A 26,776-nucleotide genomic window follows, 5' to 3' on the forward strand; every position below is an offset into this window, starting at 1 on the left:
TTTAATATTGCTCTTACTTCCATTAAATGAATTGAACTAATCGATCGAGTTTTATTTTCGTGCGCTACTCTAATATTATTAACCAATAATAAAAGCTTATTTTTAAAAAAGTTTTTTTTTTCTTTAATTTTATTTGACTTCTACGCTTTCTTTTTTCGTACATCTTGTTAGTCGGAAAAACATATTCAATTGTGTAAGTGGTATTAGGTTTAGGGTGAAAAATTGTTTACAAGTAAACTAATTGTTGTTTTTGTCCACAGTTCCTGAAGATGATCTCAGAATGAGATCGAAATATCGACCAAATAAAATTAGAAATACAAACATTTAAACTGTGTTTCAATTTTTTAAACTGCCTCGAGCTCATCAAAGTTTGATAAATTATAATATTTAAAGGCAAACAAAAATATTTTTGAAATGTTCAAACGGAGAGCACACCGAGAGAAAAACAGTAAACCCAGAGTGTACAAAAACATAAAGCATAACTATGACGCCCAGACCAACAAATACATAAAACGCTACCAAAATATTACGAAACAAGTCACAAGACTAACAACATCAACTAAATTTTTGGAAAGGTGCAGAAGAGATGGCTTAATTCCTAATTTTATTGATAATGCAACAAAAAATTTCATGTACGTAATTACTAATAATACCAGCAACAACAAAATACCCAAACAATATTCCGAAGTCGTGGCCACATTTATACATAATGTGAAAAGCAAACTCATCAACCTTCTAATAAACATCAAACATGCATTTTTAAGACACAACAAAAAAGAGGTAAATATATTGAGAGCACTGATAACTCAATTTCTTGAAGCAACATATTCCACTAAATTTTTTCAAAATGAGGAGTTGTTAGCGACCAAACAAACGGCGCAGATTAAAACCAATCAAATAAAGAAATACGAAAATCTCAAAAGTAGACAAAGAGAAAACTTTAATATTAGGGTGGTCCCAGAATGGTTTCATAATATTTCATCTATAGATTTTCCCACGGACATTCGTTGGCTCTTATCTCTGGGTCCGAAATATGCCCTTCCAATTCAAGATAAAGAGTTTCCTTTATTCCAACTTATAGCAGACGGGGAGAATGTTATACGCACTATTGAAGACAAAGAAAAACAAGAAATAGGAAGAAATAATTTTATTAAACTTATACACGAGCATCTTAATAGGAATAAAATTCCTGCAAGGGATAAATTTATAAACAAAACGGTACTCGCCACAAAAACATTTCTGAACAACTAAGGAAGGCTAAGTTCGGGTGTAACCGAACATTACATACTCAGTTGAGAGCTGTGGAGACAAATTAAGGGAAAATCACCATGTTGTAAAAAGAACCTAGGGTAACCCTGGAATGTGTTTGTATGACATGTGTATCAAATGGAAGGTATTAAAGAGTATTTTAAGAGGAAGTGGGCCATAGTTCTATAGATGGACGCCATTTAGGGATATCGCCATAAAGGTGGACCAGGCTTGACTCTAGAATTTGTTTGTACGATATGGGTATCAAATGAAATGTGTTAATGATAATTTTAAAAGGGAGTGGGCCTAAGTTCTATAGGTGGACGCCTTTTCGAGATATCGCCATAAAGGTGGACCAGGGGTGACTCTAGAATTTATTTTGTACGATATGGGTATCAAATGAAATGTATTAATGAGTATTTTTAAAGGGCGTGGGCCCAAGTTCTATAGATGGACGCCGTTTCGAGATATCGCCAAAAAGATGGACCAGGGATGACTCGAGAATTTGTTTGTACGATACGAGTATCAAATGAAAGGTGTTAATGAGTATTTTAAGAGGGCGTGGGCCTTAGTTCTATATGTGGACGCCTTTTCGAGATATCGCCACAAAGGTGGACCAGGGGTGACTCTAGAATTTGTTTGTACTATATGGGTATCAAATGAAAGGTGTTAATGAGTATTTTGAAAGGGAGTGGGCCTTAGTTCTATAGGTGGACGCCTTTTCGGAATATCGTTATAAAAGTGGACCAGGGTTGACTCTAGAATGCGTTTGTAAAATATGGGTATCAAACGAAAGGTGCTAATAAGTGTTTTAAAAGGGAGTGGGCCTTAGTTCTATAGGTGGACGCCTTTTCGGAATATCGTTATAAAAGTGGACCAGGGGTGACTCTAGAATGCGTTTGTACAATATGGGTATCAAATGAAAGGTGTTAATGAGTATTTTAAAAGGGCGTGGGCCTTAGTTTTATAGGTGGACGCCTTTTCGAGATATCGCCATAAACGTGGACTAGGGGTGACTCTAGAATTTGTTTGTACGATATGGGTATCAAACGAAAGGTGTTAATGAGTATTATAAAAGGGAGTGGGCCTTAGTTCTATAGGTGGACGCCTTTTCGAAATATCGCCATAAAGGTGGACCAGGGGTGACTCTAGAATTTGTTTGTGCGATATGGGTATCAAATGAAAGTTGTTAATGAGTATTTTAAAAGGGCGTGGGCCTTAGTCCTATAGGTGGAAGCCTTTTCGAAATATCGCCATAAAGGTGGACCAGGGGTGACTCTAGAATTTGTTTGTACGATATGGGTATCAAATGAAAGTTGCTAATGAGTATTTTACAAAGGTGTGGGCCTTAGTTCTATATGTGGACGCCTTTTCGAGATATCGCCATAAACGTGGAGCAGGGGTGACTCTAGAATGTGTTTGTACGATATGGGTATCAAATTAAAGGTATTGATGAGGGTTTTAAAAGGGAGTGGCCCTTAGTTGTATATGTGAAGGCGTTTTCGAGACATCGACCAAATGGTGGACCAGGGTGATCCAGAACATCATCTGTCGGGTACCGCTAATTTATTTATATATGTAATACCACGAACAGTATTCCTTCCAAGATTCCAAGGGCTTTTGATTTCGCTCTGCAAAACTTTTTCATTTTCTTCCACTTAATATGGTAGGTGTCACACCGATTTTACCAAGTTTTTTTCTAAAGTTATATTTTGCGTCAATAGACCAATACAATTACCATGTTTCATCCCTTTTTTCGTATTTGGTATATAATTATGGCATTTTTTTCATTTTTCGTAATTTTCGATATCGAAAAAGTGGGCGTGGTCATAGTCGGATTTCGGCCGTTTTTACACCCATACAAAGTGAGTTCAGATAAGTACGTGAACTGAGTTTAGTAAAGATATATCGATTTTTGCTCAAGTTATCGTGTTAACGGCCGAGCGGAAGGACAGACGGTCGACTGTGTATAAAAACTGGGCGTGGCTTCAACCGATTTCGCCCTTTTTCGCAGAAAACAGTTATCGTCCTAGAATCTATGCCTCTACCAAATTTCACAAGGATTGGTAAATTTTTGTTCGACTTATGCCATTAAAAGTATCCTAGACAAATTAAATGAAAAAGGGCGGAGTCTCGCCCATTTTGAAATTTTCTTTTATTTTTGTATTTTGTTGCACCATATCATTACTGGAGTTGAATGTTGACATAATTTACTTATATACTGTAAAGATATTAACTTTTCTTTTAAAATTTGAATTAAAAAAAATTTTTTTTTTAAAGTGGGCGTGGTCGTTCTCCGATTTTGTTAATTTTTATTAAGCAGACATATGGTAATAAGGGTAACGTTCCTGCCAAATTTCGTTATGATGTCTTCAACGACTGCCAATTTACAGCTTGCAAAACTTCTAAATTACCTTCTTTTAAAAGTGGGCGGTGCCACGCCCATTGTCCAAAACTTTACTAGGTTTCTATTCTGCGTCATAAGTTCAACTCACCTACCAAGTTTCATCGCTTAATCCATATTTGGTAATGAATTATCGCACTTTTTCGATTTTTCGAAATTTTCGATATCGAAAAAGTGGGCGTGTTTATTGTCCGATATCGTTCATTTTAAATAGCGATCTGAGATGAGTGCCCGGGAACCCACATACCAAATTTCATCAAGATACCTCAAAATATACTCAAGTTATCGTGTTAACGGACAGACGGACGGACGGACGGACGGACGGACATGGCTCAATCGAATTTTTTTTCGATACTGATGATTTTGATATATGGAAGTCTATATCTATCTCGATTCCTTTATACCTGTACAACCAACCGTTATCCAATCAAAGTTAATATACTCTGTGAGCTCTGCTCAACTGAGTATTAAAAGAATAAAGATATACTGATTCTAAATGCAGATAAGGGTAATGTAACGGTAGCGTTGGAAAAATCCGAATATGATAGAAAGATGCAAACAATTGTTAACAACATTTCACCATACCATAGAGTTGTAAAACGAGACCCTACTAGTAAATTACAAGAGAAGAACAATGCGTTAGTTCAAAAAATGTTTGATAACGGTGTTATCAATGAAATAGAAAAATAAAATTAAAGAAAAAAAAAACTTTTTTAAAAATAAGCTTTTATTATTGGTTAATAAAATTAACTAAAAAGTAAACAATAAATTGACTCTAAAGAAATATAACACTTTATAAGTTCATTGTAAGCTTTAACGATAATTAGGCTTTTTCGTCTGCGACAAAAGAATTCTATATTGTACATAAATATATATTTTTAACATTAAAACTTTACACCTAAATTATTAAACCTTACAGTTTATATCACAGTTCTAATTGTTCTAATAAAAAACGTGTTGAATTTTGATGGTATAATTAAGAACATTTAGGATCTCCTTTTCTTGCTATCGCAATGTAACACGCTTTTATTAGAACAATTAGGACTGTGATATAAACTGTAAGGTTTAATAATTTAGGTGTAAAGTTTTAATGTTAAAAATATATAATTATGTACAATATAGAATTCTTTTGTCGCAGACGAAAAAGCCTAATTATCGTTAAAGCTTACAATGAACTTATAAAGTGTTATATTTCTTTAGAGTCAATTTATTGTTTACTTTTTAGTTAATTTTATTAACCAATAATAAAAGCTTATTTTTAAAAAAGTTTTTTTTTCTTTAATTTTATTTTTTACTTTTTAGTTCGTTTTATTAACAAGTAATAGAAGCTTGTTCTTAGAAAAGCCTTTTTCTTAAATTCAATTTAAATAGGAATTTTTTAAAATTTTTAGTAGGGTAAAATATTGTTTAAATTAGTTACGTAATCTTTACTTAGTTATTTGTAACGTTTCTCATTCTATCCATTTCTTTTAATGCATCAACTTACTTTTTAGTTAATTTTATTAGCCAATAATAAAAGCTTATTTTTAAAAAAGTTTTTTTTCTTTAATTTTATTTTTTTCTTTAATTTTATTATATCATAATCCGAATATATTGGGGCATATTCATAATCGAAATAAAATGTAACTAAGTTAGTTGAAGCATTTTTGACAGAGAGCACATATAAAATTATGTCAAACAGTGTTAAATAACTTAACTTTGCCTATGGCGCGTTCAGTTTACAACTACTTATTGCAGATCTCTCATCTGTGGGTTAAATCTGTTTTGAAATAAAATTCTACTTTCGCTTAGCTAAAATTCCATCGCCAAAAATCTGTAAAACAAAATCAAGTGCGCAGAAAAGTATGCAACACTTACCGATAACAGCCTAACGGCGTTAGCGTTCGTTGTATCACAGAATTTTTACACTTTGAAAATGACGGCTGTTGTTTGCAAGGTTGCATTCCTTTGAGTCTTCGTTTTCACCATCTGGATTAACAAAGTCATGAGCCTGGACATTCGTGCAATTTTAGTGATGTAAATTGCATGGCGCCAGCGCCAATGCGGTGCCAGCTCAATGGTAGCTCATTGACGAAATGACTCCAATCGAATATTTGACGTTACTTAGTAGTGAGTGCGTAGTACATTTCACTTGCGCTATTGAGTGAAACGACTTTTGTGTGTCAGGCACGAGTTTGGTGTTATTGGCGCTACTGGCAATGATGACAAAGAGCTGATAGCGGTAGCGCTGGTAGTTCAGCTTTTGAGTTGTATATTTTAAATTTAATGCACAATTAATATGGGTGTGTTTGAGCGGCCAAATAATAACAGTAGTATTGCTAAAGTGCTGCTAAGTTGACGGAATGTCGCTAATTTCCTAGCGATTATCAATAGATTGTCAATATTTCGTTCAACGGGCACGCGTAATTGCTCAAATTTTCCAAGTTTTTCCATTCTTAATTTAATTTAAGCTGTTATGCCAATATTTTTCTGCCAGTTTTTTTCAAATACGTAATTTTTCCAAAAGCAAAATAAATTACAGAAAAGATTACAGAGTTAAACAGCCTTGTTGGTTATACACAGAAATACAACAGAGGGTTGTGTCTCGGCTTTTCGCAAGCGTTGAGATTTACCACGCGTGACACGCGTGATTCACCACGTCTAAATATCACAATCCACGGATAGGTACCGGCGGGTTTGTATGGGACTTAGGCTGTTATGCCAAAGTAAATACAAATCTTTACCGATAACTGTGTTATCGAATAATTTATCGAATTCTAACAAAGTAATATTGTATTGTCATCGGAGTTATACATGTGTGCAAAATTTCAGCTCAATCGGACACCGGGAAGTGTATCAAATTTAACTTGCAAAATTCCATTACAGACAACAAAAGTGAAACTAAATAAAAGCTTATAACAACTACTTTTAAGCAAAACTGCCAACCCACCTAAAATTTACGGTTTACCTAAAATTCACAAAGAAGGGGCGCCACTTCGACCTATTTGTTCCTCTATTAGCTCACCGTCATATGAATTATGCAAATACGTTGTTAACATATTGGAAAATATAACTAAGTCCTCTAAATTTAATGTTATAGATGCGATTGAATTCAAACGAAAAATAAACAAGTAAGGAAGGTTAAGTTCGGGTGTAACCGAACATTACATACTCAGTTTTAAAAGGGAGTTATCCTCCAAACGAAAGGTGCTAGTGAGTATTTTAAAAGGGCGTGGGGCTTAGTTCTATACGTGGACGCCTTTTCGAGATATCGCCATAAAGATGGACCAGGGGTGACTCCAGAATGCGTTTGTACAATATGAGTATCAAACAAAAGGTGTTAATGAGTATTTTAAAAGGGCGTGGGGCTTAGTTCTATAGGTGGACGCCTTTTCGAGATATCGCCATAAAGGTGGACCAGGGGTGACTCTATACTGTGGTTGTACGATATGGGTATCAAATTAAAGGTATTAATGAGGGTTTTAAAAGGGCGTGGGGCTTAGTTCTATAGGTGGACGCCTTTTCGAGATATCGCCATAAAGGTGGAACAGGGGTGACTCTAGAATGCGTTTGTACAATACGGGTATCAAACGAAAGGTGTTAATGAGTATTTCAAAAGGGCGTGGGCTTTAGTTTCATATGTGGACGCCTTTTCGAGATATCGCCATAAAGGTGGACCAGGGGTGACTCTAGAATGTGTTTGTACGATATGGGTATCAAATTAAAGGTATTAATGAGTATTTTAAAAGGGTGCGGGGCTTAGTTCTATAGGTGGATGCCTTCTCGAGATATGGCCATAAAGGTGGACCAGGGGTGACTCTAAAATGCGTTTGTACAATATGGGTATCAAACGAAAGGTGTTAATGAGTATTTTAAAAGGGCGTGGGGCTTAGTTCTATAGGTGGACGCCTTTTCGAGATATCGCCATAAAGGTGGACCAGGGGTGACTCTAGAATGCGTTTGTACAATATGGGTATCATACGAAAGGTGTTAATGAGTATTTTAAAAGGGCGTGGGTCTTAGTTCTATAGGTGGACGCCTTTTCGAGATATCGCCATAAAGGTGGACCAGGGGTGACTCTAGAATGCGTTTGTACAATATGAGTATCAAACGAAAGGTTTTAATGAGTATTTTAAAAGGGCGTGGGTCTTAGTTCTATAGGTGGACGCCTTTTCGAGATATCGCCATAAAGGTGGACCAGGGGTGACTCTAGAATGTGTTTGTACGATATGGGTATCAAATTAAAGGTATTAATGAGTATTTTAAAAGGGCGCGGGGCTTAGTTCTATAGGTGGATGCCTTCTCGAGATATGGCCATAAAAGTGGACCAGGGGTGACTCTAAAATGCGTTTGTACAATATGGGTATCAAACGAAAGGTGTTAATGAGTATTTTAAAAGGGCGTGGGGCTTAGTTCTATAGGTGGACGCCTTTTCGAGATATCGCCATAAAGGTGGACCAGGGGTGACTCTAGAATGCGTTTGTACAATATGGGTATCAAACGAAAGGTGTTAATGAGTATTTTAAAAGGGCGTGGGTCTTAGTTCTATAGGTGGACGCCTTTTCGAGATATCGTCATAAAGGTGGACCAGGGGTGACTCCAGAATGCGTTTGTACAATATGAGTATCAAACGAAAGGTTTTAATGAGTATTTTAAAAGGGCGTGGGTCTTAGTTCTATAGGTGGACGCCTTTTCCAGATATCGCCAATAAGGTGGACCAAGGGTGACTCTAGAAAATGTTTGTACGATATGGGTATCAAATTAAAGGTATTAATTAGGGTTTTAAAAGGGAGTGGTGGTAGTTGTATAGGTGGTCACCTTTTCGAGATATCGGCATAAAGGTGGACCAGGGGTGACTCTAGAATGCGTTTGTACAATATGGGTATCAAACGAAAGGTGTTAGTGAGTATTTTAAAAGGGCGTGGGGCTTAGTTATATAGGTGGACGCCTTTTCGAGATATCGCCATAAAGGTGGACCAGGGGTGACTCCAGAATGCGTTTGTACAATATGAGTATCAAACGAAAGGTTTTAATGAGTATTTTAAAAGGGCGTGGGTCTTAGTTCTATAGGTGAACGCCTTTTCGAGATATCGCCATAAAGGTGGACCAGGGGTGACTCTAGAATGTGTTTGTACGATATGGGTATCAAATTAAAGGTATTAATGAGTATTTTAAAAGGGCGCGGGGCTTAGTTCTATAGGTGGATGCCTTCTCGAGATATGGCCATAAAGGTGGACCAGGGGTGACTCTAAAATGCGTTTGTACAATATGGGTATCAAACGAAAGGTGTTAATGAGTATTTTAAAAGGGCGTGGGGCTTAGTTCTATAGGTGGACGCCTTTTCGAGATATCGCCATAAAGGTGGACCAGGGGTGACTCTAGAATGCGTTTGTACAATATGGGTATCAAACGAAAGGTGTTAATGAGTATTTTAAAAGGGCCTGGGTCTTAGTTCTATAGGTGGACGCCTTTTCGAGATATCGCCATAAAGGTGGACCAGGGGTGACTCTAGAATTTGTTTGTACGATATGGATATCAAATGAAAGGTGTTAATGAGTATTTTAAAATGGAGTGATCCTTAGTTCCATAGGAGGAGCCCTTTCGAGATATCGCCATAAAGGTGGACCAGGGGTGACTCTAGAATTTGTTTGTACGATATGGATATCAAATGAAAGGTGTTAATGAGTATTAGGGTGTGGGTCTTAGTTCTATAGGTGGACGCCTTTTCGAGATATCGCCATAAAGGTGGACCAGGTGTGACTCTAGAATGCGTTTGTACAATATGGGTATCAAATGAAAGGGTTTAATGAGCATTTGAAAAAGGGGGTGGGCCTTAGTTCTATAAGTGGACGACTTTTCGAGATATCGCCATAAAGGTGGACCAGGGGTGACTCCAGAATGTGTTTGTACGATATGGGCATCAAATTAAAGGTATTAATGAGGCTTTTAAAAGGGAGTGGTGGTAGTTGTATATGTGAAGGCGTTTTCTAGATATCATCAAAATGTGGACCAGGGTAATGTAGAACATCATCTGTTGGATACCACTAATTTATTTATATATATAATACCACGAACAGTATTCCTGCCAAGAATTTAAAGGTTTTTTATTTCGCCCTGCAGAACTTTTTCATTTCATTCTACGTAATATGGTAGGTGTCACATCCATTTTACAAAGTTGTTTTTACAGTTATATTTTGGGTCAATAAACCTATCCAAATACCATATTTCATCCCTTTTTTCGTATTTGGTATAGAGTTATGGTATTTTTTTCGTTTTTTGTAATTTTCGATATCGAAAAAGTGGGCGTGGTCATAGTCGGATTTCGGCCATTTTTTATACCAATACGAAGTGAGTTCGGATAAGTACGTGAACTGAGTTAAGTAAAGATATATCGATTTTTGCTCAAGTTATCGTGTTAACGGCCGAGCGGAAGGACAGACGGTCGACTGTGTATAAAAACTGGGCGTTGCTTCAACCGACTTCGCCCTTTTTCACAGAAAACAGTTATCGTCCTAGAATCTAAGCCTCTACCAAATTTCGCAAGGATTGGTAAATTCTTGTTCGACTTATGGCATTAAAAGTATCCTAGACAAATTAAATGAAAAAGGGCGGGGCCACGCCCATTTCGAAATTTTCTTTTATTTTTGCATTTTGTTGCACCATATCATTACTTGAGTTGAATGTAATTTACCTATATACTGTAAAATATTTTAAAATTTTATTGAGCTCAAGGCCGGTTTTAAATAAAACAAATATATATGTTTTTGTTTTAATTTATTCTCACTCAATATTTCGAATTCAGTCTAAAAAATTTTAAAATATTTAAAATATTTTATATTAACGGCCAAAAACATTCTACATTATATATACTGTAAAGATATTAAATTTTTTGTTAAAATTTGAATTAAACTAATTTTTTTTTTAAGTGGGCGTAGTCGTTCTCCGATTTTACCAATTTTTATTTATCATACATATAGTAATAGGAGTAACGTGCCTGCCAAATTTCATCATGATATCTTCAACGACTGCCAAATTACAGCTTGCAAAAATTTTAAATTACCTTCTTTTAAAAGTGGGCGGTGCCACGCCCGTTGTCCAAACTTTTACTAATTTTCTATTCTGCGTCATAAGTTCAACTCACCTACCAAGTTTCATCGCTTTATCAGTCTTTGGTAGAGAATTATCGCACTTCTTCGGTTTTTCGAAATTTTCGATATCGAAAAAGTGGGCGCGGTTATATTCCGATATTGTTCATTTTAAATAGCGATCTAAGATGAGTGCTCAGGAACCTACATACCAAATTTCAAGTTATCGTGTTAACGGACAGAAGGACGGACGGATGGACATGGCTCAATCAAATTTATTTTGATATATGGAAGTCTGTATCTATATCGATTCCTTTATACCTGTACAAACAACCGTTATCCAATCAAAGTTAATATACTCTGTGAGCTCTGCTCAACTGAGTATAATAATACCTATATCTATGATGATGAAATTCTAATGTCTTTTGATGTAATGTCCTTATTCCCGAGCATTCCAGTAGACTTGGCATTAAAGATAATATCCTCAAAATGGAATGAATTAAAAGACCATACAAAGTTAACGCAAGAGCTGTTTTTAAACATAGTTAAATTTTGCATAATGGAAAATCGTTACATTAAATATAATGAAAAATATATGAGCAACGGTCAGGAATGCCTATGGGATCACCAGCATCACCTGTCGTAGCGGATATATTCATGGAGGAACTACTATCTAAATTCATGATGGAAACTGCCAACAAACCGCGCTTACTGACTAAGTACGTTGACGACTTGTTCGCGATTGTTAGGACACAAGATGTCGATAGGATGCTCCACGATCTTGAACAACTTCAATAAATCAATTCAATTTACAATAGAAACGGAAAAAGATGGAGAGCTACCCTACTTAGACACTCTTATTATCAGAAAGAATAACAAATTGTTGATTGACTGGTATAAAAAGCCCACGGCATCTGGAAGACTTATTAATTTTAATTCAAAACATGACAAAAAAAACAATTATAAACACCGCAAGCAATTTCATTAGAAGAGTTCTCTCGATTAGCGACACGATTTTTCACGAAAAGAATATTGACGAAATAAAAGTAACCTTGACAAAGAATGACTTCCCTATGACCACCGTAAATCAATTACTTCGAACATACTTTACCAAAAATAAGGAGAGAACCAACATAGCCAAATATGAGGGAAAAATTTACAAATCAGTAGTTCATGTTCCAGGAATATCGGAAAGAATAAAATTTTCAAAGCTCTATGACAGAGATAATATCAGATCGCGTCAAGTTATAAACACACGCTAAGAAAACTCTACAGCAATACAAAGGACAGAATTCCCAAACAGGAGAAGTCTGATGTAGTTTACAGGATTCCGTGTAATGGTGACGGGTCCCACTTATGCGATAAGGTATATATGGGGACAACAAAAATGAAACTCAAGACAAGGATTTCCGCTCACAGGTCAAATGAGAAATTAAGAAGCAGTTTATCGGACAATAAGACGGCATTGTCATCACATTGCAAAGATACCGGGCATTATCCCGACAACAGTGTTCTAGTTAGAATTGCAGCGCAACACAACAAATGCAGTGGGATGACCAATATATATGTACATATGTACATTAGTATGTTAATGCAAATGATTATGTCTTTTTGTTCGTCATTCAATGTATTTTTGTTTTTGCCGATTTTTGTTTATACTTACGGTCTTTTAAATTGTTTATATTTTCATATTTATTTGACTTCTACGCTTTCTTTTTTTCGTACATCTTGTTAGTCGGTAAAACATATTCAATTGTGTAAGTGGTATTAGATTTAGGGTGAAAAATTGTTTACATGTTAACTAATTGTTGTTTTTGTCCACAGTTCCTGAAGAAGATCTCAGAAAGAGATCGAAATATCGACCAAATAAAATTAGAAATACAAACATTTAAACTGTGTTTCAAAGTGCCTCGAGCTCATCAAAATTTAATAAATCACTTTTTAATTAATAATAGTTGGAGGCCACCGTGGTGTGATGGTAGCGTGCTCCGCCCATCACACCGTATGCCATGGGTTCAACTCCCGGGCAAAGCAATATCAAAATTTTAGAAATAAAGTTTTTCAATTAGAAGAAAATTTTTCTAAGCGGGGTCGCCCCTCGGCAGTGACTGGCAAGCGCTCCGAGTATGTTTCTGCCATGAAAAGCTCTCAGTGAAAACTCATCTGCCTTGCAGATGCCGTTCGGAGTCGGCATAAAACATGTAGGTCCCGTCCGGCCAATTTGTAGGGAAAATCAAGAGGAGCACGACGCAAATTGGAAGAGAAGCCCGGCCTTAGATCTCTTCGGAGATTATCGCACCTTACATTTTTTTTTTTTAATAGTTGGAGAAATCTAGAGCGTTTTCTACATCTATGTATATGCCAAATCAATAGGCAAACGAAATTTGGTTTTTATATGGCTTTATTTTGTCTTAACTCTTTGACGATTACAAATTCAATGATCTTACATGCTAAGAAAAATTCAATTTAGGCTGCAGAATTTATGTTTAGGAATTTTCCATGGAAAAGTCCTGCTATTTAATGTTGACAAAATAAGCGATGAGCGCGAAGAGTATATAGGCGAAGTAATATTAGTGCTGGTGAGTGTGCATTATGTTGCTGCAGCGGGAGTGGGAGTGCAGTGGGAGTGGGAGTGAGTGGGAGTGCAGTGCATTGAGGAATATGCGATAATAGCAAAATGATAAAAAAAAAGCGAAAAACAAAAAGAAGACGGTACGTTACGTTGTACAACAAAACCACGAATGCGTGCGATGAGTGGGAGTGTGTGTTTGTATGTATGCAAATTATTAACTTAACGAAGATATGTTGGAAAGGCAGGCGTGAACAATAGTTACCATCAGAAGAAAGTGATTGATAAACATTTGCATTTGGACAGGTTCATCTGTTTAATATTTGTATGCTGTCAATGAAATTAACTTGTAATAGGTTGGATCGATTTTTTTCGTTAGGTCGGACCGAAATGTAAACTTTTTTGTACTCAGTTGAGCAGAGCTCACAGCTCACTTTTTCGATATCGACAATGTCGAAAAACCGAAAAAGAGCGATAATTCATTACAAAAGACGAATAAAGCGATAAAACTTGGTAGGTGAGTTGAACTTATGACGCAGAATAGAAAATTAGTAAAAGTTTGGACAATGGGGCACCACCCACTTTTAAAAGAAGGTAATTTAAAATTTTTCCGGCTGTAATTTGGCAGTCGTTGAAGATAGCATGATGAAATTTGGCAGGAACGTTACTCCTATTACTATATGTATGCTTAATAAAAATTAGCAAAATCAGAGGACGACCACGCCCACTTTTAAAAAAAAATTTCTTAAAGTCAAATTTTAACAAAAAATTTAATATCTTTACAGTATATAAGTAAATTATGTCAACATTTAACTCCAGTGATGATATGGTGCAACAAAATTCAAAAATAAAAGAAAATTTCGAAATGGGCGTAGCTCCGCCCTTTTTCATTTAATTTGTCTAGGATACTTTTAATGCCATAAGTCGAACAAAAGTTTACCAATCCTTGTGAAATTTGGTAGAGGTTTAGATTCTGGGACGATAACTTATTCCTGTAAAAAAGGGCGAAATCGGTTGAAGCCACGCTAGTATTTATACACAGTCGACAATCTGTCCTTCCGCTCGGCCGTTAACACGATAACTTGAGCAAAAATCGATATATCTTTACTAAGCTCAGTTCACGTACTTATCTGAACTCACTTTGTATTGGTATAAAAAATGGCCGAAATCGGACTATGACCACGCCCACTTTTTCGATGTCGAAAATTACGAAAACCGAAAAAAATGCCATAATTCCCCATACCAAATACGAAAAAAGGGATGAAACATGGTATATGGATTGGTTTATTGACGCAAAATATAACTTTAGAAAAAAACTTTGTAAAATGGGTGTGACACCTACCATATTAAGTAGAATGAAATAAAAAAGTTCTGCAGGACGAAATAAAAAACCCTTGAAATATTGGCAGGAATACTGTTCGTGGTATTATATATATAAATAAATTAGCGGTATCCAACAGATGATGTTCTGGGTCACCCTGGTCCACATTTTGGTCGATATCTGGAAAACGCCTTCACATATACAACTACCATCACTCTCTTTTAAAAGCCTCATTAATACCTTTAATTTGATACCCATATCGTACAAACACATTCTAGAGTCACCCCTGGTCCACCTTTATGGCGATATCTTGAAAAGGCGTCCACCTATAGAACTAAACCCCATGCCCTTTTAAAATACTCTGTTCGGCCTGAGTGCGTCGTAAACCGGCAGTGTGTAGGCGCACAAGGGTCGATTTCGGGAAGGTTCACTCAGAAATACAATAAAAGAGAACACAAAAAGGAATTTCCTCGTTATAATATAATATTTAATTCAGAGTGAAGGAAAATATACAATGTTGATACAATATTACCTTTGTGTTTAAAGTGACGATGGTGATCCTGGGCGATGTGAACTGTTTGGCGTTCGATCATAAAAGAGACCGGTTGTCCCGTTGATGACAAACGCTAAGCCGCGAAAAAGGTTCGCTGGTATTAGAAAGGGGAAAAGCCACACAGACAACCACCCCCACACATACGTGCATGGGTGCTGACAACCGGCACACACACACGTGCATGTGTATGAAACGCATGCATGTGCATGCATGCACACAAATGCGACGTGAGTGTGGGTGGTTGGAAATATTTTTAAACGTTAGGGAGGGGCGCCGTCAATCAAGTAAAAGTTAGGCCTTTGGCTTAAACATGCCTCCCCCTTGGTACGCAACCTCACAGTCCTCCAAGGATCACCGACCGTGAAGACGAGAAAAAAATAAAAAACTTATGACTAATTATATCTAACTTAACATAACACCGGCCAGTTCGCCGGCTTGGCGGCACGCAAGATGGTTTGCATAGAGTGCGAGCTGGGTTGCTGATGCATCGGTCATTCGCCACTTTTCCCGTCATAGTTAGAGGCCTGAGCCATGTTTGCCTAAAGCTAGGGATTGGGAAAAGAAGTAAGAAGATATACGTGTTGATATTTCTTGCCGTTTATTACAAATTCATTGGAAATGAACAAACAAAGGATTTTGTACGAAAAAAATTCAATAAAAAATAACGTATTGTAATGATAAAAGATTGTAAATGCACACCTCCATTGTGAATTCATACAAGTGGCGAATGTTTTATAAAAAACGTTCACAATAGTAAACAGCCTCGATCACCTGTTCAATCGTTGTTCGATTACTTAAATCATTAGCTCAACAGTGGTTTTCAAACATTTTTGTAGACGACTGGTATATTGCTTAATTTACATATTTTAAAATGCCTGCATAGCTGGTTGTTCAAATTTAATCAATAAACTTGATTTTAGAAATGAATATTAATAGGTAGTCTTATTTTCTGTATACAAATTTAAAAGAAAAGCTGATATGAAACAAATGTGCAATTCATGGCACTTCAATTTAATAACGGCGAGCAAAAGAAAAACAAACTTGTCTTCCATTCTCTGGCCATTCGCGACAGCCGTTGTCCCTGTCAGCTATTATTTGTCACGTAGGTATGGCAATGGAGGAATTGAAAGATTTTTCGCTTGTACGAATTCAAAATTCACACCTTTTGCAACTGTGTACAACAGAAATTCCATAAAAATAACAAAGTATAAAAATTCATGTGTTTCGGTCGTTACCGAACATTTTGATGTTAGGCCTTGGTTGTTCCCGAGAGTACCCAACCGAAGATGGTACTCTGAGCTAGCAAAGGGCCAAACGTTGTGTGCAGAATCCCTGGTAATATTATCTCCGCATATACATCTGTTCCTAGGACGAGGCGGATCGGGGCAGATGAATGGAACTGCAGATCCGCCAGACGGAGATGTGCGTACGGGGCTTCGATAGCGCTGTCGATGCTGGTCGTGGGTGTCATGCGCCGAAAATTGGATACGACCGCAGCATGGGTCGTAATTCTTTTGTTTTGTCCGTGTCTTCCTCGGATTCGTAGTAGGCATCATGCTTGCCCGCCAATGTTGCTGGGAGGGAGTTGGAGCTCCTGGGCGAGCTCATCTGCAATTACGGTGGTGGGGGAACATCCGTCAATTAAGGCACGGGCGAGGTGTAGCCGAACAAGTCCTACGTTCATATTGCCAATAAGTACCAGCGCTGCACTCTACTTGACAATAGAAGTTGGTGCAGATAGTGCAAACGATGGGAATTGTGAAATATGTTTTACGTGTTTTACGTGGACTTGATGATAAAGAAGGAGGGTAAGTTGCGGCATAAGAACTTATTTTTTTTTTCTTTTAAGTATGTACATTTGTATTAAAAATTTGCTCTTATTTTTCTTTGTTAATGGAACCCCTTAAATTGTAATGCCTCAATACTCTGTTTTATGGTAATTTAAAAAATTAACTGCGATAGCTGTGCGTACCAGTGTATTCAAAGAAGGAGTTAATTAAAGAATAATGTTGGCACGCTGCATAGAGATTAAAGTTATTGCCCTAAAATGCTCGAAAATATCTGACTTACCGATAGATCTGGAAAGGCCTAAACGACTCGTGCATAATACTGATATGGATATGTGCTCCCCTTAGGGTAGTTGGGATGTGAGGTAATACTTTTCTTAGATGATTTCCATATGAGCAGCTCTGATCATAATGATGCGTCAGTATTAGCAAGTCAAAAAAAACTGTAATAATACTGTCAAAACTCTCGCAGGGCATAACAAAATCGATTAGTCTTTGTGCAGCAGCTTTGTTGTCGAAATTTCATATATAGTACGTAAATATTTTGTCGTTTTTATACAAGATATAAAAAGGACATACCACCACAAACCTATTCTTGTATTAACTTATTGATGCATATATAAAATATATGTGAAGATGTATACGACTTACAACGAAAGCAAACGATTAGAAAGGTTTTTTTTGAACGACTCAACACGCATACGCACAAAACTTAACAAATATGTTTACATTTCGGCGTATGAGTGGAAAAAACACTGTATTTTGAGCGGTTGGTTCGAAAACCCTGTATCTCAAAGTTAGGTTGCAGAACGTGTCGTATTAACGTAACTTCAAGAAGTAGATTACGTTGAAGAAAGTAAGACTATGTTTCAAGACCGACACTATCCAAAATCAGTGTCAAAAATGCGATTTTTCCTTGGTAAATTTTTGAGTATGCACGACAGTCAATTTTTTGTCTAGCAATGTTCAGGCACTACAACTCAAAATTTTCCGTGCTTTTAAAGAATTTTTTTTTTTGTTTATTTTGCATCGTTTCAGATTCTCCCCTATATATATAGTTTATATAAAATCGAGAAAATAAATAGCAGAAAATAACCGATAAAAAATTGCGTAAACATTTTGCTGCCCTATATTAGTGCTCTAGGGTGTAGAAAAAAAATAGGAACGAGCATTCGTCAACCGCAGATTTCTCATAATCAGATATCATGGCAAACGAAAAGAGTTGTTGTAGTAATGCAAAAATCCATGGCTGACCTCAACAGGTATATGAACTATTACACTCGAACTTAAGACCCATATGTAAAATACACGAAAAATATTTCTTAATTTTTTCAAACAATTTTCGACGCTGCATGCCGTTTTATAGCTATGCGTTTCCCTGCACCAAAAATTAATGAGCTATGAAGCTGAATGCTTAAATTTTTTTTTAATTATTTGAAAGTGTTGGGGTTTTCATTCGAGGTTTTGCAATGGTCAAGTGCTGTTCTTGAAAATGCGGATTGAGTTAATTAAGGTTTCTAAAAATATAAATAATTTAATAATGTTAAGGTCCGGGGCAGTTGGGTTTTCCCATCTGCGTTAGGCTAGCGATGGGCCTCGTTGTTGCCCAATGAGTGCAAAGGTTTTCTGTGGCAGATCGGTTCCCCTTCTGCGGTAGGCTATTCTGGTGTCCTCGCTCTGGGGGAGCGAGTTAATTTGGGTTCTATTGGTAAAAAATAAAACTAGAATGGGCCGAGTCCCTTTAGGTTCTGTGGCATATAGCGGATCTGCGTTGGGTTATTGCTTGGCCTCGTTTCGGTGAACGAGCGCTGGGGTTTTGGACATCCCTTTTTCCCGACGGAACTCTTCCGTCTTTCTGTTAGGCCTTCCCCCGTCTCCGTCACCGCGAGAACATAAGTGTAGGGGATTGTGTTTACTCACGTGGTGAGCCCGGGGATTCCGCTGTGGCACATTGTGAGTTTTTTAAAGTTAAAAGTAGAAAGTTTCGAGTGCCTTAGGGGGATTGGAATCTCCAGTGGGAGCCTCACACGGTGAGCCCATATGTAGGAGTATAGAGTGTTAGGTCCGTTCACGTGATGAGCCCGAGGATCACGGGGTTGGCACTGAGTGCCCAGGGTGGTTGGGATCCCCGGGAGCCTCACACGTGGAGGCTGGTTACATAGGTTGATTTGGAAATTGTCCGCTCACGTGGCGAGACCGCGGATTCTGCTGTTAAATACTAAGTGAATAGGGTGGTTTGGAATCCGTAGTGGGAGCCACCCACGGTGAGTCCCGGCGTAGGAGTAGCGGAGTGGATAGATTATGCTCTTACGGTGACGAGATGAGTTCGGTGGGAATCCCCAACCGAAAATCTGTGAAGAAGGGGGGGGGGGGGGGGGGCAGGGGGGTGGGGATGGATTCGCGATAGGAAGACGGAATTTGGAGGGGAGGGCGAGGAACGGAGGGATGGTTATGAGGAGCTATTGGTCTTCTCGCAATCCATCTCCTCCGGTGGAAGAAGGATCATCAAAATTCATCTGAGTTGACCCTTCTCGGTTATGAGGTCGACTACGCGAACTCGGTTGTCTTCGCCGGGGTGTACGTTGACGACTCGACCTAACCTCCATTCGTTGGGAGATAAGTTGTCCTTCTTGATGACAACTAGATCATCAACTTTCAGATTTTGTTTTGTATGTTTCCACTTCACCCGTTTTTGAAGCTCGGAAAGATATTCGGTTTTCCATCGCTGGCAGAAGGTTTGATGGAGGGTCTTGAGCTTCTGCCATCTGTTTATTATGGAGGCCGGGCTTTCATTCACATCCGGTTCTGGCGGCGACAGAAGATGGCTGCCCGTTAGGAAATGTCCTGGGGTTAGTTGTTCCAGGTCCGTTGGGTCATTCGACCCTGAACTGAGAGGGCGCTAGTTGAGGGACACCTCAATCCTGCACAAAAGTGTTTGGAACTCCTCCATAGTATATTTGTGGGGAGAAGCGATCTTTTTGAAGTGGCTTTTGAAGCTTTTCACTCCCGCTTCCCACAGGCCGCCCATATGTGGAGCGGCGGCGGGAATAAAATGCCAGCTCAATGCTTGATGGCTACACTTTGAGACTGTTTTGTCTCGGCTTTCGGTCAGAAAGGCTTTAAATTCGGATCGTGAAGATCTTGATGCTCCGACAAAGTTTGTACCATTGTCGGAGTAGATGTTTTTCGGAGAGAGAGGCTGCGCGAGAGCATGGGGTGCTGAGGTCGCTAGTGGCCTCTAAGTGCATGGCCTTAGTGGAGAAACAGACAAAAAGGCATACGTAGCCTTTTGACAGTCGACATCCCCTAGCGCGGTAGCTTTTGATGTCGAAAGGCCCCGCAAAATCTACCCCGGTATTGGTGAACGCGCGAGTAAAAGTAGTACGCTCGCAGGGAAGGGTACCCATAAGTTGGGACTGCGCCTGCTTCCTGTGAATAATGCAAGTTTTGCAATTGTGGATGATGGCTCTGATCATTGTCTTGACATTCGGAATCCAATACTGGGTTCGGATGAGACGGAGCATGAGCTGGTTCTCGCCATGAAGGGAATCATGATGAAACATCATGACTGTAAGGCGAGGCAGCCTACAATTGTAAGGCAAATGATCGGATGACGCTCGTTGTATGACATGTCTTTTGAAGTCCCTAGACGCCCCCCCTGTTCTTATAATATCATCTTTGTCGATGTATGGGTTGAGTGACAATATTTCACTCTTTCGATCAATAGGTTCCCTATTTTTCAATTTTAAATATTCTGTACCATAAAATTGTTTCTGGCAGACTCATATTAATGCTTGAGTAGTTGCCTTAATCTCATCGGCTGAAATTATACACGACCTTTCGACATAGGATAGAACTTTCAAAGCCCTGGGCAGATTTGAAAATCGGTCGAGAATATCTATTTGATCTACCTTTGTCGTTGCATATGTTTGTGCCCTCTTCTCCTCAACGGACGTTTTGTATTTGGCCTCTTGTGCTGGCCAGTGGGAATTGTCTTCTTGCAGCGAAGAAGGTCCCTGCCACCACAACGAATTGTTGACCAAATCTGATGCAAGAAGTCTCTGCTTCCCAGATCCGCTGGATTAGATTCCGAGTCAACGTGAAGCCAGTCCTTGCTACCGACCATATCGATGATTTTAGTGATTCTGTGTGCGACGAAGGTTGACCAGGAACAGGGGGGCTTTCTTATCCATGTGAGTACGATGGTTGAATCTGTCCAGAGGTGAACTTTCGCTGGTCCCAAATGAATGTTTCGGAATATTGATTCCATGATTTCTGCGAGCAGCACGGTGCCGTAGAGTTCTAAACGTGGTAGCGAGATGGTTTTCACTGGAGCTACTCTGGTTTTTGCTAAAAGTAAGTGTATGAAAACCTGATCGGCTCTTTGCACGCGCATGTATACCGCTGCCGCATATGCTTTCTCGGAAGCGTCACAGAAGCCGTGGATTTCTATGTCGTCTTCCGGTGAAAAATTTACCCACCGCGGTATCCTAATGTTATCTATTTATATTTATATTTTATATTTATATTTATTTATTTGTTTAAGTCTATGAATTTTAATCCTTACAGACTATGATACAAGGAAAATTTAAAAAATACTTATGCCTAAAAGTAATCGGTTTACTTAGAAAGCAGACTTCAAAATATTCATAAATTCAGCTCTTTGTATAGAAAAATCAAGAGCAACGGAATTACTTATTGAGTTAAGCTCCCGAATAGCACGCGTAATGGGAGCATTACCAGCGTAATTCGTTCTGAAATAATCGTAATAAAATGGAAAGGAATTTCTGAGAGATCTTTGGGGAACATTAAATCGAATCCTTTCCAGCAAATAAGGGCAATCAATGTAGCCATTAATAACGTTATACATGAATGACAAGCACAGTATAGATCTACGATTTTCCAAAGACTTGAGGCTTAAAAGTAAAAGACGTGCAGAGTAGGAAGGAATCGGCTCCGAAAAGTTTAACGGGCGAAGGGCATATTTAAGGAAAATTTTTTGAATTCTCTCAATTCTACAAATGGCCGTTTGGTTGCTTGGTCTCCAAATGAAGACAGCATATTCAATGTGAGATCTAACGTATGACGTGTAGAGCAGCTTAAAGGTATAGGGGTCTTAGAATTTTGAAGCATTGCGCCTTACAAATCCGAGCATAGAATTTGCTTTCGACGTTACGTAGTTAATGTGATTAATGAAGGAAAACCTTTTGTCAAAAACGACACCCAGGTCTTTAATCTCGTCAACACATTGAAGTTCACAGTTAGATATACTGTATTTTGTAGAGAAATTGTTAGTTGATTTTGAATAAACTATTTGGAAGCATTTTTGCGTATTTAAAGAGAGACAGGAGTTCAGGCACCATTGGTGAAGCTTATTTATATCATCCTGCAGCTTTATGGCATCTTCTTGCGATTTAATAGCTGAGAATATTTTTAAGTCATCTGCATAAAGTAAACACTTTGCAAACGAAAAACAACTGCTGATGTCATTAGTAAATAATATAAATAAAAGTGGGCCTAGTATACTTCCCTGGGGAACGCCAGAAGTCGCAACGAACGGACTAGACATTTTCCCATCAATGGTAACAACGCAGTGTCTATTACTTAAATAAGAACGAATCCACAAAAGAAACGATGAATGAAAACCGATACAGCTTAATTTTTTTATCAGAACTGTGTGAGGAACTCTATCAAAAGCTTTGGAAAAGTCAGTGTAAATGCAATCAACCTGTAGTCCAGCAGAGAAAGAATCTACACAGTATTCGCTAAAAACAGCAAGATTTGAAACCGTGGACCTATCAGAAACAAACCCGTGCTGGTTGGTTGATATAAGGGATTTAACAGCAAAACTCAACTTGGCATTCACAGCATGCTCAAAAATTTTAGAGATTGTGGACAGCTTGGATATTGGTCTATAGTTACGCACATCATTCTTATTTCCACATTTGAAAACGGGCGTAATCGAGGTGAGCTTCCAATCATCGATGAACGTCCCACATGATAATGATTTATTGAAAATCAGAGTCAACGGATAGACCAAGGCTGGACAGTTTTTTAACAAGACAGAAGAAAACCCATCAACGTCAGTTTGGGATGAGGATTTAAGTATAATAATAGCCTTACTAACATCCTCACAGGAGAGAGTAAGCGTACCGAAGTTCAGGGTACTAACGGCATCCAATGAAAAATCAACCGCTTTATTATTATCATCCTGAGAAAAATTTGACTTAAAAAACTCAGCAAATAAGTTCGCTGCCTCACTTAGAGATCGCGCAGGTTGATCATCAAGGAAAACTCCAGAGGGTACAATGGAGCCGCCTTTTTTTGACTTTATATAGTTCCAAAAAGTTTTAGGATTCGATTTAATATTCGACTCAATATTATAAATATAGTTATTGTACAGAAACTTATCCAAATGATTAAATATCTTTAAATAGTGCTTGTACTTAGTAAAGAATATATGATTCTTTGACCGTTTGAAGTTACGCAAATATTTATTTTTTATGTTCTTCAGTTTCTTTAATTCGAATACCACGGAAGTTTATACGGCCTCTTTCGCTTTACCGGAATTTTATCCAAACAGTGAATAAATAGAGTGGATTTGAACGTGGCGAAGCAGTTAGAGGTATCAAGTCCCTCCAGTAATTCGTCCCAGTTTATTTCCATTAAAAAATCGTTAAATCTAGGAAAATCGCACGAATTGAAGTTGAATGTTAATCTGCTATCTGAAGTATCCGACGCATAACAATAAAAACTACAAGTAATGACCAGTGGTAGGTGATGCCTATCCTTGGGAATAACTGCATTAGAGCATTCGCTGACTTCACAATTAATGTTGTCACTTATAAATACTAGATCCAATAATCTATTTAGGGCATTAACACTTTTACTAATTTGCTTTAAATTGAGACTCAATAAATTATCAATGAAATACAGTTCGTGATTCAAAGAAAGATTATTAGGTGTGAGACCATAACTAGAATTATTTGTTGACCAGTGAATATTACAAAGGTTGAAGTCTCCAAGCACGCAGAGGTGGTTATCATTAAGGTTTCGTAAAACAAGAGAGATTATGTTATCAGCATGAGCTTTGTATACATCAAATGCGCTGCCTGGTGGAACATAAGAGGCAAGCAGATATAGGGAGCCATGTGCACCAGAACCAGAACCATTTATACACACGCAGATTTGGTCAAGTAGCGAGTCGTCATTGTTGAGCGGAAATAAAAATGAACGCAGCTGGCGCTTGACAGCAATTAAAACACCACCACCGCGAATGCAACCAGTTTTCCCAGCATCCCGATCCTTGCGATAGACATTGAAAAGATTTGGGTCAAAGAACTCACTATCAAAAAATTTTTCATTGAGCCATGTCTCGATGAAGACAAAGATATCATAATCCATTTGCGCACTAAAATTATACACAAGATCAGACTTGGTTCTCATGCCAGATACATTGTGAAAATATATCCTTAAGTCGTTACTGCTTTTATTAGCGGGACGATTTCTCCCTACTGTGTGCGAGGAGGCTTTTTGTGAGCCTTCCGAAAAAACTGAAAAGGCTTCACCGTAACATTAGTCGGCCAAATTTCGGAGCTGAGCAATTTGTCAAATGATGACTCAGGAACTCCCAACTTGAAGCTAACTCTATTCAGATTTGCCAACGCAACATCTTTTTTTACTAGCTTCGTACAACTTAATGCGGTTTTATTTAAATTAGCTTGCCTAGCCACATATTCAATTATATTATCTTCAGTTACAGATGGCGAAAAAGACGATATATGTAGCCATTTGTAACGATCAGCAACCACCAGATCGCTCGATGCGTTAGATCCTCTAATAAGAATTCGAGAATTAGTATTTTTCATTTTAGTTCGAGTTTTAGACACATTTGCCCCCTGTCCATCATCCTTAATAGACGCATGAGTGGATGAAGAAGAAGCCGAAATACCCGTCGTTGGCACGGCCGTAATTATGGATGCATACGTATTGCGAGAATTATTTGAAGTTGAAATAACACTCTGAGGCGTCGACGTCACAGCATTGGACACCGTATTTCGCTATGGTGTTGGTTGAAATTTTCCCACCGTTCTAAGGTAGTTGGGGAGACAGGTTCGTCCCACCCGGTGCCCTCTAACCAGATATTCTGCATTAGTATTTTTGCCACTATGACCATTGGTGCAAGCCAGCCTAAAGGGTTGAAAACTTTGGCTATAGCGGAAAGGATTGCGCGTTTGGTGATGTTCTCGGTATTCTCCAAAGCTCCTGCTGTAAAGTAAAACATGTCTGAGTGCGCGCTCCATCGTATTCCGAGTGCCTTCACCGAGCTAGCCTCTTCAAACGCTAGGAAGTCCTCGCTGAGCAGATCAGTTTTGGGGATGTCCTGAAGGATTTCCTCACACTTGCGCAATGGAAAGCCAGCTGAGTGTAATGCTTCGCGAATCTCATTTCTTGCTCTGATAGCTGACGTCATTGAATGTCCTCCAGATAAAACGTCGTCGATATACATACTTTGCCGTAATATTCCCGATGCTATTGGGTGGATATTTTCTACATCATCAGCCAATTGTAGAAGTGACCGTATCGCGAGGTAGGGGGCGCAGTTTGCACCAAATGTGACAGTCTTTAATTCGTAAAGACTGATGAGTTCGTTGGGGGATGTTCGATGGACAATCCTTGAAATTTGGCGTGATTATCGGTCACCCAAATCTGCCTATACATCTTTTCTATGTCACTATTAAAGACAAAGCGGTACAGTCTCCAACGTAGAATAAAAATGGGCAAGTCTGCTTGGAGTACTGGTACTTTCCGCCTTTGCAACGGCGTGATGGGGCAGGAAATAATTATCCGAATCGTCGGATGGTACATTATTCTTGTTTTTCTCATATGTCCAAGTGTTTCGTATTCTGACAGCAACCGCACATACTCTTTCCCTAACTCTTGGTTTTTCAGTAATCGCCCCTCATTTCTGAAGAATTGTGAACATGCGCGCTTTAGGGACTTTCTTAATGTAATATTCTCCGGGTAATCCTGCCTGAGTGGTAGCGAAACTGTATACCTCCCATTTTCATCACGTTCTGTCGTTTCCTTAAATAACTGTTCACAATACCTTTCTTCTTCATTAAGCATTTTATTTTTGGGAACATTTTCTACTTCCCAGAAAGCTTTTAATTGGTTGTCCAATGCAACTTCATTGTAGAATGACATGACGCTCTTCGTTGGACTCGGTGCTTCGATGCGACCGGTTAGTATCCAACCGAACACTGTCTCTTGGGCCAAAAGTGTATTTAGTACATTCTTTTTCAGACCGCTCAGTATAATTTGGGGATATATGTCTCCTCCAAGTATGAGGTCTACGTCTTCGTTGATGTCGAACCTCTTGTCTGCCAAAACCAAGTCTGGGAATGCATGCATAGTTGATATGGCAGGATGGAAGAATTCCAGTGAGTTTGGATAGGACTAGAACGGGTGTAGTCAGGCTGAATCAGGCATCCACTGGTGAACGTAATTCAATTTTGGATGCTTCTTTCACCTGAGCTGACACCGCATTTGTGATGCCTGAAACTTGGGCATGCATTTTTCTCGCTGGCAAATTGATTCTACGTTTCAGTCTTTCAGTTATAAAGGAACATTCAGACCCTGAATCAATTAATGCCCGCGCGGAGAAGTCGGTATCATTATGGCGAATGTGTACGCGAGCAGTTCCTAATAGCACGCCTGCGCTGGAATTGGCATGACAGGATTTTACATTCTGGTTCACATCTTTAAAAGAATTGCGCAGAGCAGTTTGCTGAGATGTATCCGCATGCAGGAGCGTGTGGTGGCGAGAG

The 26,776-nt window shown here is 38.4% G+C and overlaps 1 protein-coding gene across 1 annotated transcript in view; it reads left to right on the forward strand.

The window, feature by feature from the left end:
• Positions 1-367: 367 nt before the first annotated feature.
• Pur-alpha (Purine-rich binding protein-alpha) overlaps positions 368-26,776 on the forward strand; it is a 1,789,254-nt gene continuing 1,762,845 nt past the window's right edge. Inside the window, exon 1 of the mRNA XM_067758290.1 lies at positions 368-780. The gene's annotated coding sequence lies outside the window, so the exon portion shown is untranslated. The remainder of the gene's footprint in view (positions 781-26,776) is intronic.

The sequence above is a fragment of the Eurosta solidaginis genome, chromosome X, assembly GCF_040869045.1.
Source record: "Eurosta solidaginis isolate ZX-2024a chromosome X, ASM4086904v1, whole genome shotgun sequence".
Lineage (NCBI taxonomy): Eukaryota > Metazoa > Arthropoda > Insecta > Diptera > Tephritidae > Eurosta > Eurosta solidaginis.